The 22624-nt window shown below is 49.4% G+C and overlaps 1 protein-coding gene across 6 annotated transcripts in view; it reads right to left on the bottom strand.

Moving 5' to 3' along the window:
* Positions 1 to 6496, bottom strand: part of COL6A3 (collagen type VI alpha 3 chain) — a 77362-nt gene extending 70866 nt beyond the window's left edge. For 2 of the 6 annotated variants that reach the window (XM_036901082.2, XM_057503390.1), the window contains exon 1: positions 5237 to 5480. The gene's annotated coding sequence lies outside the window, so the exon portion shown is untranslated. Of the gene's footprint in view, positions 1 to 5236; positions 5481 to 5531 lie in introns of those variants that run through there. The other 4 variants (XM_057503389.1, XM_036901084.2, XM_036901083.2 and 1 more) reach the window with 4 other exon arrangements.
* Between the last annotated feature and the right edge of the window lie 16128 nt (positions 6497 to 22624).

The raw sequence follows: 22624 nt of genomic DNA, 5'->3' as shown, positions 1-22624 counted from the left end.
TAGGCTAACTGCAGCCAGACCCCTACAAAAGCCCAACAGTTTGCCTTTGGGAGAGGGTTTGGCAGAACTTTGTGTATTTGTCTTATTTTTCTTCTCTCCTTTTCCTTTCCAGATTTTTTAAAAACAACAATTACCTTTGCTGAGTAAACTCAAAATATGCTACTCCATAGAAGCCTGGTCAGGGGAAAGAATTGCCTCTCTTCACAGGACACTCAAAAATATGCTCTGAAGGTGAGGCTTAGAAACTCACCCCCCCCCCTGTTTTGAGGGAAATCTTCTGCATCTGTGGATGTTTTGTTGCCCTTTTCTAGCTTGGATCAATACCTAGTCTATAGGCACAGACCTGATCATCTACATTTGCTCTCTTATAGCACTAAACTATGTTTTCTACCTTTATCTTGCATCTACCTACCACTTCAGCATTTTATTTAAAATAATAATAATAATAAGGGAGAAATGTGGGATTCACATATAAATCAAGTATAAAAATCAAACGAATAATCATAATTGACCTGATTGTTTATAGTTCATAATGTGTGATCAAAACCAAAAGTTTCTGTGATGACTGCCCTTGCACTGTTCACCATGTAAGAACTTTTTCACAATGTAAGAACTTGTTCACCATGTAAAAACTTGTTCGTTATGCTTCAGAAGATTGGAGACTGTTGAGAATTAGGCTTGGGGTTGATTAATGATTGTGCATTGAGTCCCCTATACAGAATTTTATTGTTGTTAACAACCATTTGATCAATAAATATGAGAGATGCCCTCTCAAAAAAAAAAAATACACTCTGAAGGTTTGAGCTCCCTTGATGCTCCTGGTACTCCTGGTACCAGATACCTGCCTAGAGGGAGGCGTGAACATGTGCAGGGGCTCCCAGGAAACACTGATTTTGCTTGACCACTAGCACTGGGGATGTCAGACCAGCAATTCAATTCTCTGGGCCCCACCTCTTCATTAGAAGCGTCAAGAGTCTGGAGAAAGCATCCCCCAAGACAGTAAATTTTTGGTATTTCACACAGCCAAACAGAAATCCTATATTGGTCAAGCAGAGGACAAGGACCACTCCTTAATCGTTTTGCCCCCTCCCTCCACCCCAAAGCTCCATGCACAGAGCACATCATGGTTCATCAAGCTTGAATGAATAGGAGAACTCATGGACCAAGTAGAGGGCAGGTTTCTTCGCTCTGAGTTGGAACTCTGTAACCCAGGATCCTGACAGTGGGCATCTCAGCTAAGCCATCATAAGTCTGAGTCAGTAATGTATTTTTTAGGAACAAATACTTTAAATGGGACATCCATAATTATTTGCATGAATTTTTTGAAATAGGTTCAAACAAGTTGCCTCATAGGAGGAAACAGCAAGGGGCAGGGAATGAAAAGTTTGAAGTTACTGATCAGTTCGTCTTAACAAGCAGCTCTAAGATGCAAAATCCCAAAGTGACAGAGCGCTGCATGACTATGCAAGCTTGCTTCCGTTCTGAAACACCTACCTTCCTGTTAATTTAAACTTTTCTTAGCAGATACAGGTAAAATGTTTCCTTTAAAGGCCCTTAAGTGGTGAATGCCCTTGTAATGAAATCATGTTAGAGCACACAGACTGTCTCATTTCAAGGCATAATTTCACATCATTTCTACTCCTATGCGAGCATAGAAAAATAAAAAATTCCAAATTTACATCTACTTCACATACTAAAATCACATTTTTTTTTTTAGATTAGGAGCTGAAACAGTCTGTAGGTGGGTCCTAAAATTACCCATGAGCCCTGGTGAGAAGTGCGCTACTTCCTACAGACCCAGAAACCCCACCCTGAGCTGCTCGGGCACCACCTTGAGACGGTTCTGGAGCGCTGAGGGAGGGACACGCTGCCCTCCAGAGGGGAAAAAAAGACTGCATTTTCAGGAAAGACCATACCAGGACGAATGTGCTAACTCAAAATTCATCTCCTTGCCAAAATAGACCTGTGAGACTAAAAGGCATTAAAATGTATGTTTTCAAAAGTTAACATACTGAACTACTGAAAAAACTCCTCTTTGCAAATCAGGCTGCCGTACCCACACCCTGAGATCGAGCTGGTTGTTTCTGGGTTTAGAGGGGCCAAGCAGTGTCTTTTCTTTAAAGGGCAGGATTATCGCCCAGAATTTTTACACTGGAAAGAGAGAAACCATACATTGAATGGTAGAATAAAGAAAACCATCCTTCTCTAGTGCAAAGCTATCTGAACTAGCAGGAACTTTTTTACTTCTTAAGTTTCCTTCTCCTGCTTTAACATTTGAATCATTTGGGGCTTTCGTCCTTAGCTGGAGCTACTAATAGGATTTTTTTAAATGTCAGGTCCCCTTCAAATTGTCCACTATTTGTGAAGTGGTGGTGTGTTTCTACTGCCTGCTTTTTGCAGCTAAGACACCAGGAAAAGTTCGCCCCTGTGGGTCACTGTGGAAAGGCCGCCCGGCACACGGCGTCCCCTGCAGACGGAGCTGCCTGCAGTACATCTCTGAGAGATAACAAGCCCTCGGGTTCTTCCAAAAACAACGTTGACAAAGCCTAATTTTCAAATAAAACTTAAGGCTAAAGTTATTAGCATGCCTGTAAGACAGTCTCATGGGAAACAATCTGGGGCTTGACAGTGAATTTTAAATCCTGTTTGTGGAATTTCACGGAGAAGTGGGTGCTGACACAGAGCACTGGTAAAGCCCGGGGCTTTTGTCCACTTATCTAAGTGCTCTGAGCAAGGAGATGAATGAGGCCCAAGGGCAAAACTCTGTACCCGCCTTCAAAGGGGACAGAGGTCTGGTTTCAAGCTGGCTTTAAGCTGTGGCATCTGTAAGCACCCTAACCCAAAACTAAGGTCAGATGGGGAGACTCCTATGAGCCACGAATCCATCATCAACCACCGATTGAATAGAGGGGTTCCTTCCTACTTTGTCATCAATGGTGTATAAGGTTCTGAGCCATCACATCACAAAAGGCGTCATAATGGGAAGGGGAAGCCAGGAAACACTCCGGACAGAGAGGTGCAGAAGTAAAGACAGTTCCTATTCTGAAAGATGCTTATCTTATATCAAAGGTATCTTTAAGACCCCCAGTTTGGACATTTGCCATATACCCCATCACCCAAGGGCCACCAGCATGGTGGGGTGGGGCACACACCCTCCTAAGTGTTGGAAAAGCCCAGCCCCGGGCCAAGGACTACCTAGCCTTCTAGAGGCTTCTGCGGCCCCTCTCAGGAAGGTGGGGTGCCACACCCTCAAATTCCCCAACTGGGAAAGGAAGAACAGCCACACCTCGCCACCCTGCTGCCATGCTGAGGCCCACATCCCCTCCTCCACCCAGTGTCAGTTTAATGGTCTCTCCCTGCCTTGAGTGGGGAAGGAAAACCACACCTCGAGTGAGTGAAAACCCCTTCCTCAACGAAACACACGTCAAGACCACATACCATTCCTATACCCTGAACTCCCACAAAAGCCCTTCGCCTCCCCTCCCTACGCCCGCACCCTCGGAAACAAGCCCACAGTGGGACAAAGCAAATGCAGGTCCCATCTTTCTGGAGCCCCCTCCCCAGAGGTGGTCTGAGGGAGGGAAGCCTTCCCAGGTACTCCGATCACACAGCCCAGGCTCATCCCAAGGGCTGGCTCATGTCTACTGCTGCCTCCTCTGCTGGTCCACAGAGCCTTCGAGAGCATAAACCAATGTTCGCATTATGTCTAACAGAACATGGTCTGCAGGGGGAAGAAATCAGGCAGCGTGTTCCACATCCAGATGTAAACTAGCTCGGGCTCCTCCATGGCTCAGCCATCTGCTTTCCTGAAATGGTAAAGATCTCAGCCTCCTGCTGGTTCTGTGGCCTCGACAAGTAAGTTAGCATCTCATGGCCCAATTCTGCATCTTTAAAACCAGGAAACCAGGCCTCAGTGGCTGCCAAGTAAGAATCTCTTCCCTCACTTTAGTCCAGCAAAGAACTCAGAAGTGCTGGTAACGTCAAACAGCCAAGTGGTCTCCAATGTAACTCAGGAGTCAAAGGTACTAGCTTTTAAAGCTTTTTCTGTTCAGTTTTTTCAAGTATTAAGAATGGGTCCCCTAAGAGGCTGAGGGAGCCAGGTTGAGGAGGGTCCCTCCGCACGAGCTCCGAGCACCCCTGTGGCTCTAAGACTCTGCGGTCCTCATGTGGAGTCAGCTGTGCGTCGGCCGAGAGGCCGCCTGGTGTGGGTCAACACCCCGCTTTCCCCATGGGTCCAGGACGCTCCCTGGGCTCAGACCAGTTTGTCCCCTGGGGTCCAGAACAGCCTCTGAATGTGCTCCTCGGGCTGCCTGGGAAATTCTGGACTTGGTTTACACTCCTCAGCTCTCCACGGGGTCCTCCCAGGGACCCCACCCCTACTTCCATCCCGGTTGGTTCTCTAACACTCTAGGCTTTGAGGCAGGTCCCCACAGCAGGCCGGCAGCTGTCAGGGGGCACTTTCCGTCCTGAGCCAGAGAGGACCTGAGCCCACCCTCCCAGCCGTGAAGGGCCTTCGGCCTCCCCGCCCGGCACCCACACCACGTCTGGGCAGCACGGGCCAGCCCCAGGAGCCCTGCCTTATCCACTGGGCGTGCTGCCTGAACACCAAATTGCTTCTCCTCTCCTGACCCCTGCAGCTCCTTTAAGCAGCCCCAGAGGACAAAGACTCCAGCAGTGATTGCAGGTTCCTAAAAAGAGGAAGCCCTGATGGGAATAGCTGAGTATCTCTTGACTTGGCTCCGAGCCTGGGCACCCAAGTCACCCCAACATCCCAAAGGCAACAGATGTGGTCCCCCAGCCTGTATCCTGGCCCACCAGGACCCGCCTGATGCCCCAACCTGGGAGAACTAGACAGTCTCCCCAAAGAGCTGCTCAACAGGTAGCTGTTGAATCCTGGCAAAGACATTTCTGCTAACAAAGCAGATTCAAGTTTTAGGAGGAGACAGCATCAAAAAAAAACACTGCAGTCAGGAGCACGTAGGATGAGCGTGGAAAGCCCGCGGCCGCAGGACTGCAGCCCAGTGATACCCCGGGGCAGCCCACGGCCTTCACCGAGCTAAGGAAACCCAGTGGCCACACACTGAGAAGGAAAAAGCAGCTGAACCTTCCAGAAATGGAAAACATGCTCAGAAACTACTCTAAGAGGGTGAACGTGGAACATCAGGAACGGTCACCGGACGGAAAGCATGACCCTCTTGCCCACAAACTGAGGAGCATGCCCGGGAATCGCACTTACCCTGAGCAGACCTGAAGAAGGTGTGTCCTGGGGCTTCTCTATTCAGTTATGTTCGAATCTGACGCATGTTTCTGCTTCTCTTTCTGCAGGAAAGGGGACTCCGGGCACAGGAGGAAACTCCCCTTGCAGTCCTTGCAGGAGGCTGGAAAGCAGGAGAACTAAGCAGCCTTTGGTGGAAGATTGAGCGCCCAGCTGGAGCCCGGCCAGGCCGCCAGGGCTTCCTCCAGCTCCTCCCCTCCCCTCCGCTCCCGCTCCCCACCGTGGGCCTGACCCAAACTGTAAATGAAAACCAGACTCTGTGCTCTGTCGCTTCTGGCCCCACTGCCGGCTGATGTCACCCTCTGAACGCTGTCTTCAACCCTGCAAGCCCTCCGCTGGGCTCCCGCAAACCCCAGCTCTCGAAAAAAAATCCACCACTTCTCCTCGTCACCTTTTGGGCTGGGCCTCTGGTGGCAAAGAGAATGAATTTGGGGATTTTTTCGTGGGTATCCATGGTTTTCCTGCAATGTTTTCCAACATCGTCGGAAAGGAAAACGGGAAATGCAATCTGCCCCCTCCACCCTCACCACGCCCGCCCGTTTCTTCTTGAAGTTTCTGAATTGAGACTTCTCCTAAGGACCTCCCCTTTCAAGCACAAAACCAGTAATTAAAATTGCCTCAACTTTCTGCTAACCATACCTCTGTTTGCCAGGGAAAGGAAAAGAAAAGGAGCCTACATCTTTTTTTTCTAAGTTGTACCTATAATGATTCTACCTGTGAGGCTCATGGCCCTATTTGGGGATGTGTACAAGGCGGCTGAAGATGGATATATGAAGAGTTTCAAAAAAATTCTTGAGAAAGAACTTGTGTTTCAACAAGGCTTTGCACAAGTCACAAAACTCTGATATACATCATCTCTTTCACTACAAACACCATCATCCCAAGCCCTTTTAAAAAGATACTTCTCATTTTTTTGTTAGCTGAGATTATGGTCCCATTTTACAGATAAGAAACACCTGGGCCAATCGCAGAGTTCAAATGGAAAGCCTGGCTTTGGACACCCCCAGACTTCTCACTACTGTCCCGTCATGTGGACACTTTATGAAAAGCCTGTTCATGGAAAATATCAAGTCATCTGAAGGCTACATTGGACTTTGAGATCCTTCCAAAGCCAAGTTTGAGAAATAAAGGTACCATTAACTCCCTTCCATGGATTATCCCCTTCAGGTGCAGGAACAAAGGGGAGAGAATACCTGGGGGACGATGCCGGTTCCCCTCCTGCATCTGCAGGGCCTCCTCCTCATTTGTGAAAGGGGTCAGCTCGCATAATGTGCCAGGGACAGGGACGGAGCCTGCCACTTGTACATGAAGAAGAAACGTGCTGAGGCCAGTGTGACAGGGAAGACACCAATCCCGGAACAGGGGCTGGTTGTCCCACCTGCGTCCCCACCCCACAGGGCAGACACGAACTGGACTTGGGTCCCGTGGACACGGACATTCGCTGTTCCTTTGGTGGCTGGCTGCTGCAGGCTCAGTGCAGGGGAGCCCGTGGTCCGTGGCAGCTCACCTGCTGGAAATGAGGCCGCCCTTGATTACAACTCGCTGTTCCAAGCAGCCCTGCTCACCTCGGCTACCTGTGCAAGCGTGTCCTACGTGTGCCCCTTTAGGGGTTCCTTTCTTCAAATAAAAATACAACTATTGCCTTTAAACTGCTAAGAATATTTTCCTTGGTATCAGGAATTGCTGTTATTTGAAAGGCAAGATTTAAAGAAATAAAAACCCCTGTTCCATCAGGAACTATATATTATTTAACTGTAACTGATCACTGATGATCTAGACCCTCTCCAACACTGCCTGTGGCTAAAGAAACTTCTGGAAATTGTAGCAGTTGGTGGCAAACCTCTGGTATCCTCTCTTGTAGTCACTAGACAGCATTTTGGCTTCTATGGTTTCCCAGTTAATCATGGGATTGCAGATTCTCACTTAAATATCTGATTCTTCTCCGCTACCTGGTCTCAGGAGGGAACCACCTCAGATGCCAGCACTGACCTGCACATTGAGGGCCCTGATTCTGGACCACCGGAGGGCCCCCTGAGTCACGGACTCTCTCAAGTCAGGTTCCCCTTGGCATTGTGCTGACTTGGCCCTGGCAGCTCTGCCCAGGACTTCTGCACAGACGCCACCTCCCAGGCTCCCATGTAGTCAGGGCTCTGGCAGGGATTCTGTCCCCACTGAGATGCGCCGCTGGGATACAGGAAGGTGGAGAGGGGCCCTGGAGATGTTTTGGCTACTGTGGCTGGTCTTCCCTTCTGCTGGCAAGCACAGTGTGGGTGCGCTCGGGGCGCCTCTCCCAGGCCCCTTCATAGGCTGGGGGCACCCCTCCCAGCCACCGTGGGTGTCAGCTGCTGGTGGCTCACACCTGCACCCCTTGGGCGTCACCCTTGGCTGCTGGGCACTGCCTCTTCTGGAGATGTTGGGGCGTGGGGGCGAGGCAGAGTTCTAGGGCACATGCTGGCTGCCCAGAACTGAGGGACGTGGGGCCAGCTGGGCTGAGCACCCCCAGCCCCATTGCTAGCTCCAGGGAGTTGCAGGGCAGCTGTGAAGGCAGTCTCAGCAGCCCGACTCCCCCTGGCAGCACCCAGGCCACTGCAGGGGGCCCCCACCTGTCTCCGTTCCCTGAGACCCGGCTTCCAGCTGTGCAGTACTTTCTAACTCAGGCTCTGCAGTGCGGCCCCCACTCGCCTCCTTCCAGAATGGGCCAGAGGATCAGGCTGGGAGTCTCTCCGGGAGGCCCCCCGCAATCCCTCCTATTCTGCCCCCACCCCAATAATTCCTGCAGAGGACCCCTTTCTACTCACGATAGCTACAGCCGTTTCTCTCTCCTGCACAGATCTGGCTGTACAGGCGGATTCCATCAGCTCTAAAGTTGCTTTCAGTTCTAACAGTCTAAGTTTATATACTTCATAAGACAGACAAAAAGAGAAATAGCACTAGGTCCCAGCGGGACAGCAGGTGAAACATCGTATTTAATTAGTCTCTAGCCCAGGTGTTCCACGCCCGGCTGCCTCTCGGCCTGTGAGCCCCTTCTCGCGAAAAGACCGACTCCATGGCTGCCCCGGGTGCCGCCCTCTTGCCGACTCCTCTGACGGATTCCATCTGCCATTTGCAACCTTCATTAAACTGGCCCGCACATAGGGTCAGTCTACCAGCTACTGGCTATTATGACGGCTTGCAACATCTCATATATGCCATAGTATAATGTGGAAAAATATACTTAAATAGAATTTTGATTGATTTTTCTAAAGAAATGTGAAATGACTTATCCTCCAGTACCATTGCTATTCAACATAGTAAGTCCATGCTGATGGAGAAGAGTGTAAGTTACACGACTCACATGACCCTGAAGTGGTAAATGGCATCTCCGCTGAGGTGGAGACCCATCAAGCTTGTGGGAGTCTTAAGATACGTTTCTGGCAGACCCCTTGGTAGTACGGAATTGGACGACGCACAGCAAGCTCACAGGAGCGAGCTTCCAGAAGTCCTTTTGCATTTAACATCTTTAGAAATCTTGCCCAGTTCAGTCCCCCACTGCCACCCCAACCCATTGCCATAGCAACCAGCGTTCCATAATAAGCCCTGGGAGCATGGATAGGGTTGAAGGGAGCCAGAAGCCAATGTGACCTTCATCCCCACTAGAGTGATACATGACCTGGGGGCCCAGCCCCTCAGCTCAGGATACCTGGATGAGGCAAGACGTGCCCCCCTGCCCTCTGCACTTGCTAGAGACCAAAAGGATCTTCCCAACAGGCATCAACAGATTTGGTAACTAACAAGCAGACATAAAGACCACAGCATTAGGGAAAAGAATTCCAATTCTGCATAATTATGTACCCATCTTAAAAGATGGTGATATTCCTAAGATAAAAGGAAAAGCACTTTGTCCTCCACTACATACTAATTTCCACAAAGACGTTAACTAAAGGGACAAATAGTTGCATCTTCGGTGGGTGAGGGTGGGAGGGGCTAGGCCCTAAGTTCAGGACACACAGTCCAAGAGCCTGTCCTGTAAGAATTATTCTCGAGTGTCCCATCATTGCCCATGAGCGTAGCATTCCCACGTCAGCACAGACATTCCTGGGCACTAAATCCTGTGCTTGCCGGTGCTCAGGAAACACTGAGCGAGGAAGAAAAGGCAAGTCAAGGGTCATTCCTGCCTCTAAGATAAAAATCAGACTCCTAGGAGAGACTAAGCCTGGGAATGGAAGGGAGATTGTCAAGGTTTCTCTGCGTGCCTGCAGTTTGCGCACTCAGAGCTCAGAGCGACCACCTGCATCTGCCTTTATGCTCATAGATTTGCCTGCTGTGGTGAGGCTGCAGTCTCATCTTACTGGACAGAGGGTATGTAAGATTCCAAAGCCAGCTTAAAGTAAAATGCTCCAAAGGAGCAGCTCTATTGCTGCAAGAGAAGAAGGCTTGTGAGCCCAACCAGGGAGGAAGATTTGAGATTTCCACTGACCCTGCCACTGGAGGTTGGCTGGGATTCCTCCTTCCTGCACTGTGCGCATTTCTGGCCTCCTTGAGGGCATAGTGGGAAGTGGGAATGAGGCCCTAGTGCCCTTGCCACTAACAAACTGCAGGTCTTGGCAAGTCAGCTGAGCTTCCTGAGGCTCAGTTTCCCCGTATGCAGAAGTGGTAGCTTTGCCCAATAATGTCAGCACACATCTAGCGCTGCCCACCTCACCCTCCCAAGCCAGGCCATATGGACCCTATTTGTCTCTGCTGATTTCTAGCCCCTACTTCTTTCCCTGCCCCAGGCTGCAAACTTGTGCCCCTCCACCTCCGGATTCAGCTCCACCAACCCCAGTCTCCAGGGCAGGGTGGAAAATATGTGGTGGGCTAGCTGCTCCCTCCCGCACCCCCTAAACCAACCCTGTGCACCTGGTACACACATACTGATGCAAACCTTCCACCCCTGTAGTCTACTGTTAATAATGCTGTCATGGCAACTGTTAGGGGCTAAAGCCAAATGATGCCCCACCTCCAATTACCAAAGCCCAGTGGCCATGAGCTGGAGGGCAACATAGGGCCAGTCATGGAGGCACATGTGCTGTCACGGGCATGGCCTTGTTGTAGGAAATGTCTCCCCTGCTCTCATCCAGTGCTTCAAGAGAGAGCTGCCCTCTTCCCACAGAACCTTTGGCACCAGCCCCACTGCTTGATCCAGGGATGGGCATGACACAAGTGGTCCAAACTGGGCCCTTCCCTGGGCTTTATGCTGTGCCTGGAGCAGGCCAGTCTCAGGCCCTCTCAGATATGGTCCCAGGAGCTGCGTATTTGCAGCCATTTGGAAGAAGCCATCCAGAAAGAACAAAGCAGAAGGAAGAGGTTCCTGGTTCTAGGCACCCTAAGACCAAGCCTGCCCCGTAGTATGGTCCCACGCCCCTCATCTCCACTCTCCCTTTGACGGTGGAAGCCTAAAATTATTCCTTTTCTACAGTAATTTAAGTCAGGCTCCCAACACTTGCAACCAAAAGAGTCCTGCCTAATGTTCTAATAAAAGCTGTTCGCAGGGAAACCCTTGACATTAAGTCCCGGGCTAGTGGGTGAGGCAGGCCACTGTAATGTCAGCACTGTGATTCCGTGATTACTTCTGCTCTGCTAAAAATGTACCCCATCTTGATTTCCTTGATTTTTCTTTAAGCCAGGTTTCTAGTCAAACAAATAGGAAGTGAAGTCTCGTCCCTGAGCAGCCCATGGACTCAAGAGCCTGAAATGGAAACTAGACATTCAGTGCGTGCCACCCCACGACACGCCGGGGAGGCCTCAGGCCTAAGCCAGGCCGTGATTTTAAGGACCTGGGAAACACCTTGTAACGATATACATTCTTTCAAAAAAGTGCCTCACAAGAGGAATTTTATATTTATCTTGAATAAGTAACTTTGGGGGAACATGTTAGCCCCCTCTGTTTATGTAATATGCAATATGGGAAGTAATATGCCAGCATGGAGCTGGCTGCAGGAAAACCTGTGTAAAATGGCCCAGTTCAGAATACAGTATTCTTCCAGAATTTTGTGAGCTATAAACCAAGCTCAGCCGATTAATTTCAAGGATGTCAGGCCCAAATGGGGGAGGAGCCAAGGAACTTTCGGCAGTCGATTGAAATTTGAAACCCTAGCAAGATGTTTGGTTTTATTATTATTGAACAACACCTAAGTTCCAATTTTGACTCTATTTTTTCAACTTCGAAATATAAATTCCCATCTGTAAAGGATGGTGGATTTTTCTTTCAATCATCTTAGCCTTAAGAGTGATTCTCTCTTAGGCATGAAGTCAGACGTCTGCTAGTTTTAGCTCCAGTGTCATCTCAGCTCAGCTCCTTCATTTATCCGCAAACGTGTTCTGAGGGGCTCCTGCTGCAGGGGCCGAGCCCCCGGGGAGTCAGGCATGGACTCCCCTGAAGAGTGTCCTGTTCCGGGGAGACCAAACCTGGACGCCTGGGGAAGCCCGGAGCGAGTGCCCGGGGAGGCCAGAAGAGGGCGCCCCCACTTCCATCTGGGAGCCCCGGGGACTCCTGGGGGCTGTGACCTTGGGCTGAGGGGCCTGAAACTAGACGTTTGGTTCACGGAGGCAGGTCGGGGGCAACTGGAGGTTCCGGTTATTTTCCGAGGGTGAGCAGAGGCCGAGCGCACAGGGTTAGGTGGGCCTGGGAGGAGGGTCGCAGGCACGGGGGGCCCCGCCCGGGGCTCCTTCCTCACCCCAAAGGGAATCGGGAGGTTAATTTCAAGAGCACTGAAACCACAGAAGCTCCAGGCCTGGGTGTGCAGGGCCCAAAACAGGGCAAAGGTAAGACAAGGGAAGGGGATGGGTATTAACCAAAGCCTTCAAACTGAAGAGGACGGACGGGTCCCCTCCAAGCTGCTCGTCCCCTCAGCCTGCAGAGCAAGTGATGGGCAGGTACTGTCTGGAATCACATCCTAGAACTGCTGTAGCGAGTGCCACAAACAGAGGCTTAAAACAACAGATATTAGTCTCTCTCAGCTCTAGAGGCTGGCAGCCCAAAATCCAGCATCAGCAGGGCCACACTCCCTCCAAAAAGCCTCTAGGAGAGGTTCCCCCCTTTCCTCTTCCAGCTTCTGGTGACTCCAGGCGTCCTTTGGTGTGTGACCACATCACCGCAGTCTCTGTCTCTGTTGCCACGTGGCATTCTCCCTGTATGTCTGTCTTCTTATAAGGACACCAGTTCTCCTGGATTACGGGTCCACCCTACTCCAGGGTGACCTGCTCTTAACTACATCTGCAACAAGACCACTACCAAGGAGACTGCATTCTGAGTCCTAGGAGTTAGGACGTGGACATGCCTTCTTGGGAGACACAATTCAACCCACAGCGCTGTCCCAGAGAAAACTGGAAAGTACCCCCAAGGAGAAACTCGCTGGACAAAAAGAAAAGATACTCAGATGCTGACACATAAGCTTCCCACAGAAAAACACCTGAGTCCTGTACCGTGGAACCCATTACTCAGCAAGCTCCATCCAACACAGGGCTTCCCACGAGGTTTTCATGCCCCGTTCTTGACTACGAACAACCAGTCAAGCTCTCTAAGAAAATCCACAAATAAGACACAGAAACAACAAACAGAAATTAAAGAATGAATTAATTCATTCATTAAGAAACTTCAAGGAACCAGAGCTAATGCAGGAAGCAGAGAACACTTTCCTATAATGAATAATGACTTTTCATAGAAATCAAAGAAAAAATACTGCATCTGCAAAAAAAGAAAAGATGCTATTTTTTAATTTTGTTTTATATGAATATGCATGTTTATTTTATTTTATTGGAGCCTGCTATTTTTTAAATGAGAATATTTACTGGATAAGAAATCTTTTAGAAGTTAAAAATAAAATACCATATCAAGTCTCACTGTGGATTCCAAAATAGTCAAACTCACAGAAGCAAAGGGTAGCATGGTGGTAGGCAGGGGCTGAGGGTGAGGGAAGGGGGGACGATGATCAAAAGGTACAGACTCAGTTTTAAGACGATTAAGTCCTGAGGATCTAATGGATGACATGGTGAAAATAGTTAATGATATTGTATTGTATATTTGAAATTTGTTGAGAGAGTAAATGTTGAGTGTTCTCACCACAAGGACAAAGGTGAATATGTGAGGTGATGGGTGTGTTAGCTTGATAATGGTGATCATTTCACAGTGTATATACATCTATCATGCTGCACACTGTAAATATATGCAGTTTTGCCAATTGCACCTCAATAAATCTGGAAAAAGTACTAGTACTGAGCAAAAATAAAAAATTCAGTAGAAGATTTTGGAAGATGAACTTGGAAAAATCCCTCCAGAAGCATAACAAAAAGTTGAAGAGAGAAAATAAAATAGGGAAGACAAGGAACTTAAGACCCATTCTGGAGGTCCAATGTCTGAGAAACACAGAATAAAAGAGCAGAAAACAGTAGGGAGGGAATTTTCAGATGAAAACTATGAAAGAGACATCCCCGAATCAGAGGGTACGAGCTCCTACACCAAGCAGTGGAACAATGCATGAGGAGGCACCCTTGCCCAGACCTATTGCTGTGACATTTCACAAAACACTGACACGAAAGAGAAGAAGGTAGAAACTTACAGAAAATTGAAAAGAAAAACGACTGTGGGGGTTATGCAAAGGATTAGGAATTGGAAGACCTTACAGACATTTTCAAAAGCAACACTGGAAGGAAGGAGGCAATGGAACAAGGCTTTCAAAAGTCTGGTGAAAAATAAATATTTCCATCCTAGAATGCTCTACCCAACCAACGACTGATCAAATATAAGGGTAGAAAAAAGACACCATTAGTAAGATCTCAAACAGTTATGTCCCAGTACCTTTTCTCCGGAGTTCACTAAAGAATGTGCTCCACGAAATTGAGAAAGGAAACCAAGAAAGAAGAAAAGAAGGGCTGGGAGACAGATCTAACCAGAGATGCAGGCAAAGGGCATTTCCAGGTAGATGATGGAAATCAACTGGCCAGGACCAGAACCAGAGGTGGGGATTTCAAAACGGAGGCCCCCCAGGAACTTAGAAAGCATTAGTGTTTAATGATTTTAGAAAAGAGTTCAGGGAAGAAATATGCATAGACACATAGGCCAAAGAAGAGATCATTGTAACTCTCATAATGAAGTTAACACAGATAGAAGAAAGAATAAAGAGTTAAAAATGGCTTCAGGGAGGGGCAGGGGGTTGCTGGGGTTTAATTCGTTTAAAAAATACATCACTTTTTGGAGAGAAAAACAAAATCAGGAAGAAAATCAAATAACTTAGGTCTGGGTTTAATATTTAGTTCCCAAAATTTCTGAAGCTGATTAAAGAGTGGAAAATTGGGAGAGGGTCATCAACAACAGCATCCAGTTTATGTGTCACAAAGCACTGCTTTTCCGTTTGGAGAAATGGGCTTTTGGCTTAAAGTTCAAAACTTCCAGACATAAATTTCAATAAACATGGCGTTTCCATTGTCATCATGACCAAAAAAGAAGGTTTGACGTGCTTTCTTAACCTCCCATGACATCCTTCAAACTGGCCTGAGCGGATAATTGTGGATAATAACCTGAGCGCGACTGAGGGGCGCTCTCCTAGGCTTCCAGGTCTCGGCTTCCAGGATTGCCCTGTAGGAAACTGAGCAAGAAGACCTTTATTTGAAATGCTTTTTTCCCTCATCTATTCTCCTACAACAGAGTCTCTGTCGTGATTAAAACAGACAGACTGTCTTGTGAGACAGATTTCAGCCTTATTTATCCCAATCTGGTAAATAAACCCCATCCTTGGTTATCAGAGCCAATGTTTGTAGAGTGGCTGGCAGTTACATGCCCAAGACGGAGGTGCTGTTCCTGATATTTACGAGTCATCCCTGATTAGGTACAGGGGCTGAGGAGTTTTCGCTGTGCCATTATGACTTCAAAAAGTGTTTCTAATCATTCTCCTGAGACAAAGAGCTTATTTAAGGAAGGGCTCCGAACACTTCTAAACATGCTATAAATGTCTGGTTTTCATTAATTCTAAGTGAACTTCCATTTCACCGTTCCAAGAAATTTTTCCTGCTTAGAAAAGAAGGTCACAAGATAATTTTGAGAGCGGCTCCCCAAATGCACCTTGTTCTATCAATGGAATTTATTGCAGCTTTTGTTTTTAAATATTTGAGGTGAAACACATAAAACAGCTACTGAAGAACGCAATACATTATAACCTCAACTGCATCTCTATTTTGTCATTCTTTTACCTCTTTCAACAAACACTGACTGAGCAGCAGGCACAGTGTTAGCTGCAGGATCCCGTCTAGTGAACAGCCCATTCCACCATGCAAACTCTACCGGAAATGTCCAGTACCCTCTGCTCCTCCTTGTTTCAAGGAAGAAAGGAAGATGTGCTGGGTGTGGCCGAGTGTGTTAATGTCCCCAGATAATCATTCTCTCCCCCAGCAGAGCGTGCATTCCCTCCCAACTGCCATTGATCTACAGCACCTACCTTCAGATCACAACTCCCACCGCATTGTTAGGCTTGACCACGTGACTAGCTTGGGCCAAAGAAATGCGAGAAGACGGGACAGATAAGAAATGCGTCCCAGGCTTCGGCAGCACCGACATTCTCTTCTTCTGCTACAAAACCAGCGTGTCCACAGGGGAGCTGCCCCTCCAGGCTGGTCTCCCCAGACTGTGGGGCGCATGCGCAGCTGCGGCGGTCAGTCCACAGCCCCTTAAATTTAACATGACGGAGATTCAGATATTAGGGCGAAAGCCACCGAGCTCTGGGAAATGTTGCCACGGCCCAGGTGACTAACAGACAGGCTCTTGGAGACTGCGGCAGTTACACACTACAAGGACAGGGGAAGACAGTTTCGGAGATTTAAATGTCTTACCCACCCTTTTCCTTAAATGTGTTCAGCGTTGTGCCCCTCAGGGTCAAGTGCTATTCCCTTTTTCTCTGCAGCCGGGGTTCCGGATGAACGGTGTCAAACATCTACTGAAAGCTCTTAATTACTAAAAAGGAATTCTTCCTGGAGTCGCTCATGATGTCACCTGCCACTCTGTTTCATAGTAACTCCCCAGAGAATCAACATATCCCAATATGGCCCATGTTTTCTCTTGATTTAATTTGTCATTTTTTTTTAAATGTGGAGAAAAGCTGTAATGAGCAAATCTGTAGTTGTTGATATATTTAAGCAAGATCAATACAGAAATAGGATAAGGTATATAAAAACCAAAAACATCCTTGTGGGAGGGGAGGGAAGCAGAGGCCCAGAGCCCCCTTTCAGAGACAGGAGGCCAGGGTCCCATCTCACGGCCCGCACACGCCCTGAGGATGGCTGTTTGGGGTGAGTTCTGAGAGTCCTGAATGGCAGTAGGTCCTCAGAGGTGGACATCTCCGAGGGACTCAGCACACAGCAGGAGGACACCGCCAGCTCACAGCTGGCCAGTTCTCAGTGCCAGTCCCCGCACTTGAGCTTCCAGACAGCAGTGAGGGTGTGCCAACCAGACCCTCCCACTGGCCCTGCCACGTGGTTCTAGTGACATCTTTACTTTGTGGTCAATGGTTCTGCAGCTCAGAGACACGGTGGTCCTTCCTGGCTGTCCTCGGCTGGTTTTGGTTCATCTCCTCCACTGAAAGCCCCTTCCTCACCCCCTCCCAGAGGGCATGTCCGACCCTCCCAGAAGCTTCAGCTGAGCCCTGAGCATTGCGAGGCGCCTCCTGCAGAGTCACAGTCCTGCCCACTCCACTCTGCTCTGCCAATGGCAGGCCATAGGGCGAGCCGAGTTTCAAGTCTTATTTCCGGTTGAAGGTTGCGCTTTGATTTGGGTGCTCTTTCCCACCCAATGAGCTGACTCCTGTGCCATCAGGTGCCTCCCTGAGTTGGTCATCATCCCGTTCCCAGCTCTGTGAGTCTCTGTGGGGAGCCCCAGTCTCAGGAAGGTAAGGCCCAAAGTCAGAAAGCCTCATCTGCCATGGGCTCCGAGCCCATCAAGGGACAATGACCAGCCTCAAGTGCAGACCCAGTGCCAAGGGCATCACATGCTCTGCCTCATCTGGCATCATGACACCCCGTGTGACACCACTGTCACCGTTGGCGCTGACAGATGAGGAAACTGAGGCTTGGCACAGTGAAGGCATTTGCCTACAGCCACCCTTCTAATAAGTGGTAGGGCAGAAATTTGAACCCAGGCAACTGAACCCTAGACATGTCCTCCCTCGGGGGGAAGATGAAGACAGACATCAGCTGGGCCCAGACTTCAGCCCTAAAGGTGCCTGGGAGTCAAACGGGCTGGGGCAGGGGGTCCCACAACGATCACTCCTTTTTCTGCTTTCTTCCCCCGTTACACGTGTTTCTCAATACCCCTTACTTCCCCGTCTCCTAAAGCACCACGGTGTCTGCCGAGATGAGTTCAGTAAGAGCCGGAAGAAAACCAACTTCCTCCGTCCCCAGCATGTGTGCCAGCGCGTCGCCAGCCGGAACCGTGTCTCGCCGTCTACCTGGATGCTGTCAGTCGGCAGGGGTGATGGCGCTGACTTTCAACGTGCTCTTCAGTCTGAGAAACGCTCTCATTTCCCAGGAGTGTGCTCGAACCACGGGCGCCAGGGAAGAACCTCCCGTCACGTCGGACCATGTCAGTCCGCAGAATCAGAGAAAAGAGCGCCTCCTGAGACAGCCTCTGGCACAGATTCCCCATCTTACAGATGAGGAAACTGAGGCAGGACAAGACGGCAGCTCGTCAGGCCCAGGGTCTCCCAGCGCTGAGACTCGCCTCCTGGCTCCCCAGCCCTGAGAATCGCGGGGTCTCTCTTGACGACCTTCTCCTTTTTCTGTGGTTCTTCCTGTGCGCTGCTACATTTTCTCACCTTAGCCACAAATTTCCTAAAAAGAACTTCAAGTTTGTTCTCTATTCTGCCTATTTTCAGCCTCAAAGTGTAGACAGCTTTTCACTACTTAGGTCTTTGTTGGAAGACACACAGAATGAGATTTTTTCTTCCACGTAACAAATCCACCGTGGTTTTTCCCTCATGTCATCCACATCACCTAATGAGTCACATCCCTGAAACCCTCATGAGGTCACTTTGCCCTTTCTCGCCAGCTTCCCAGCCCTGAAAATCATACCTAAGATTAGAAGGCTTGAGTTTTCAACACAACTTTTAAGAAAATTGTTTGGGGGTCTCAAGCCTCCAAGATAATGAACATGTATGTAAGCTTCAAGCCTCCAAGATAATGAACATGTATGTAAGCTTCAAGCCTCCAAGATAATGAACATGTATGTAAGCTAAGGTTGAGGTATAAAAATTAAAGTCAGAATAAGTACTGGGCTGGGGGCAAAATTCTCTTCTCCCATTAGTCCCAAAATAAGCATGAGTTTGTCCCAAACCTGGTGAGAACTTTGAGCAAATGCTGCTGACCACCCCCATTGGACTCTGGGGATCATCAATACCCTTAATCCACCCAAGTCCCTGAGAAGACAGCCCATGTTCAGGGATTGGAAGACTTAATGCTGTCATGGTGGCACTGGCCCTCAAACTGATCTACAGATTCAGTACAATCTGTACAGAAGCTCAGCTCATAGCTTTGTAGAAACTGACAAGCTGATTCTAAATTCACAGAGATTTTCAAGACACCTAGAATAGCCAGAACAATATCAAAAAAAGGAGTACTAAGCTGGAAAATGCACTCTTCCTGATTTCAAAACTTAGTACAAAGCAACAGTAATCCAGATGGTATGGGACTTGTATAAGGATAGACATATAGATAATGGAATAGAATGGGGCCCAGACATAAACCCTTACATTTATGTTCAACTGATTTTCAACCAAGGTGCCAAAATAATTCCAAGGGGAAAGAATAGCTCACTGTAGTTGGGACAAGTAGATATCCACATCCCAAAGAATTAAACTTAACCCCTACCTCATTTCATAATATATCATATACAAAGATCAACACAAAATGAATTCATAACCTAAATGTAGAGCTAGAGCTATAAAACTCCTAGAAAAAAAAAACAAGGGGTAAATCTCCACAATCTTGGATTAGACAAGGTTTTTTAGATATAACTCCAAGAGAATAACAACAAAAGAAACTAACTTGGACTTCACCAAATTTCAAAGTTACTGTGCTTTAAAAGATGCCTTCAAGTGAAAAGACATCCTACATCATGGAGGGAAAATATTTGCGAATCATAGATCTAATAAGGGATTTGTATTTAAAATATACAACGACCTCTTGCAATTCAATAATAAAAAGAAAATCTAATGTTTAAAAAATGGACTAAGTATCTTTATAGGCATTTCTCCAAAGAAGATACACAAGTGGTCACTAGGTGGATGAAAAGAATGCCTGACATCATCAGCCCTCAGGGAAATGCAAATCGAACCCAAGAGATACCACTTCACACCCACCAGGATGGCTTAGATCATAGGAAGCATGGGTGAGAATGTGGAGAAAGGGAGCCCTCATACACTCCTGGAAGTGTAAAATCACCAGTTTGGTGAACACTTTAGAAAATAGTCTGGCTGTTCCTTGAAAGGTTAAACATATAGAGTTACCAGGTAAGCCAGCACATCCACTTCTAGGTATATACCCAATAGAAATGAAAACGTGCATCCACACAGAACCTCACCCAAAATGTTCATAATAGCATTATTTATAGTATCCAAAATGTGGAAACGATCCAGTTGTCCACCCACCGGTGGACGGATAAGCACAATGTGGTCTATCCATACAATGGAACATGGCTCGGCATTCAAGGTCAAGGGGAAGGCAGTGCTGGCACAGGCCGCAGCATGGACGGGCGCTGGAAACACCATGCTGAGCGAAGGGAGCCAATCGCAAAAGACCACATAGTGTATGATTCCATTTCTGTGCACTGTCTGCATAGGCGAATCTATGGAAACAAAGATTCCTGGTTGCTGAGAGCTGGTGCAGGAGAATAGGGTGGGATGGGAGGGGCGGTGACAGACTAACACAAATCTTGGGTATCGGCGGGGCAATCAAGAAGTGAGGGGCAGAGCAAGAGCAAGGAACAGGAGCAGAGGGTCGGACCGCAGACCCTGCGCCCCGCTGACTGGCCGTGGGGCTTTGAGCGGGTTTCTCCATTGGAAATTGTTTTCTCTCTGGCAAAATGAGAATTCACCCATCTTTCTGGCCTCACAGGGATGCAGGGGATGGCTGGGCAAGTAGGTGAATGAGTTTGAGGGCTGCAGGGTGGTCCAGCAGAAGGGGAGGTGAAGAGCTGCTTACTGCTCCCTCTGTCTCTCCCTCCCCCGCTTTAACAATCGCTTCCTCTGAGCAGCCCTCCAGGCACCCTTCGTGGGAGGTGGATAGAGAGGGAGACGACAGGGTGGCTTGTGGGCTGCCCAGAGACATCAGCAGGTGGGTGGGACGCTCCTGGAAGGTGACACGGCAGTGAGTAAGGGTGGGAGCAAGCACACAGCAAGCTCACCCGCCCGCCGCAGCCACGGCCCGGACGGCCCGGCCCAGAGCTGAGGTGGGTGACGCATCCTGCGAGGAGCAGACAGACGGCCAGGCAGCCACTCACGGGGCCTGGCACCAGCCCACCACTTCGGCTGCCTCCTCATCCCTCCCTGAAGGGGCAAAGTGAATGGGATACTCACTGAGAAGCCGTTAGCAAGGGCGGCCACTGATTCACAGCTTATAAGCCACGGTGAAGCCCTTTTTCCACTGGCTACAACGCCCAGAGGCTGTAAACAGTAACTGCGCCCATGCCAGTGCCCCACCGCGCCCTCTCCTCGTCTCACCTCTCCAGCCCTGAGCGGTGACTGGGGACACCAAAAACTGCCCCGTCACTGCTCACCCACAGAGCAGCAGCCGTGCCCTGAGGGAACACCCAGGGACACTTGAAGAGGCACTGAAGACATATGTGGAAACTGCCAGGCAAACTGGGAGGGGGTGGGTGGGTGGCAAGCCTACTTTCTGGGGGACTGAGAAGGGGCAGAGACTGAGCCCTTGGTCCTCTACGACAGCGTCCCCACTGGCGCCGTGACCAGGAGCCTGGTGGCAAAGGCTGGAGATATCATTCATTCATTTGTTCATGCATTCATACAAGCAAGCTGCCTCTGAGGCTTTCACATGTGAGGACCTGCCAGAGGCTAGAGACACAAAACAGACACGTGCATGTGGTCCCCAGCACAGAGGATGTCCTTTGTCACCTAATTCCCCAGGAAAGGTCCCCTCCAGGTCGCTGTAGAGAGATACCTGGAGGTCAGACAGGCTGCTGGTGGCTGCCACTCTCAGGAGCCGCAGCCCAGGAAAGCCTCCAGGTGCACCTCCTTCCAGGGGTCACCCTGGCCAGCCTTGGACCTGGGGACGCATGGTGCTCAGGGAGGGGCCTCTCACAGCCACCCGCCGGCCCTGCCCAGCCCTGGTATCCTTTCTCGGGCCTGGGGAGCCCATGGCCAGTGGCTGGTAAAGGCTCTCACCAGCAGAACCGTCCTTGACTAATGAAGCCACCTCCCCAGAGTGCCAGGAAGTTATGCCCGCCCCCAGGGCCAGTTCTACCAGTGCTCCAGAGCCTCCTCGCTGAACCCACCCTGGCCTCCCTTCCTGCCCTGTCCTCTCCTGCCTCCCGCTGCTGCCCTCCCTTCCAGGGGCCTCCTGGGCCACCCCTTGATCAGTCATTTGCATAAGAATCCATCCCAGGCTCTTCTTTCAGGGAGCCAGACCAGCTCACACAGGTGTGGGCCAGCAGGACAGCTCGAAGGCCAGCTGTGCTGAGCATGCTGGTGCCAGGTCCCAAGGCTCCCAGTGCCAGCTTCCTCCTAATAAGCTGGGGCTCATGGGAATAGCTGCCCATGCAGATTCTGGACGTATGTTAACACATGAAGAGGTTGGAACAAACCCAGACCCTTGGAAAGCACCTTGAGATGCCAGTTGTTTATTCTGCAATGTGCAGGTGGCCTTCTGTGAGCCAGGGCCAGACACCTGATGCCCAACTGCTCATCCATCCATCCCCCTGAGGACCTTCAGCGTCAAACGAGCCAAGTACCCACTTTTCATTTCAGGGGTGCATGCCTACATGCATGAGGTGCTCACCCGGCATCTGGATGGGGGCTCATCTCCAGGGAGAACATTTGAAGAACTGATGGAGTCTCGTGGAGCTCACCCGGACCTAAGTACACAAGTACCCACAGCCTTTGCTCACCCAGAACTAAGTACGTGAGTACCCAGGCCTTTGTGGGCTGCTTGGAGCAGAGCAGTGATTACAAACCTGGCTGCATGTCAGAAGCACCTAGGAGCTTACTGAAAATGCCAGCTCCCTTCCAACACCTCTCCTCCAGGGTGTCTCAGTCCCTCCCAGGAACCTGCATCTTTGACAAGCACCTGCACGAGGGGGTCATAAAGCCTTCCTGGAGGAGAGGATGCCTAACGTGG

This window comes from Manis pentadactyla, chromosome 6 (assembly GCF_030020395.1).
Source record: "Manis pentadactyla isolate mManPen7 chromosome 6, mManPen7.hap1, whole genome shotgun sequence".
NCBI lineage: Eukaryota > Metazoa > Chordata > Mammalia > Pholidota > Manidae > Manis > Manis pentadactyla.
The sequence above is the reverse complement of the archived record's forward strand: the minus strand, read 5'-3'. Positions and strand labels throughout refer to the sequence as shown.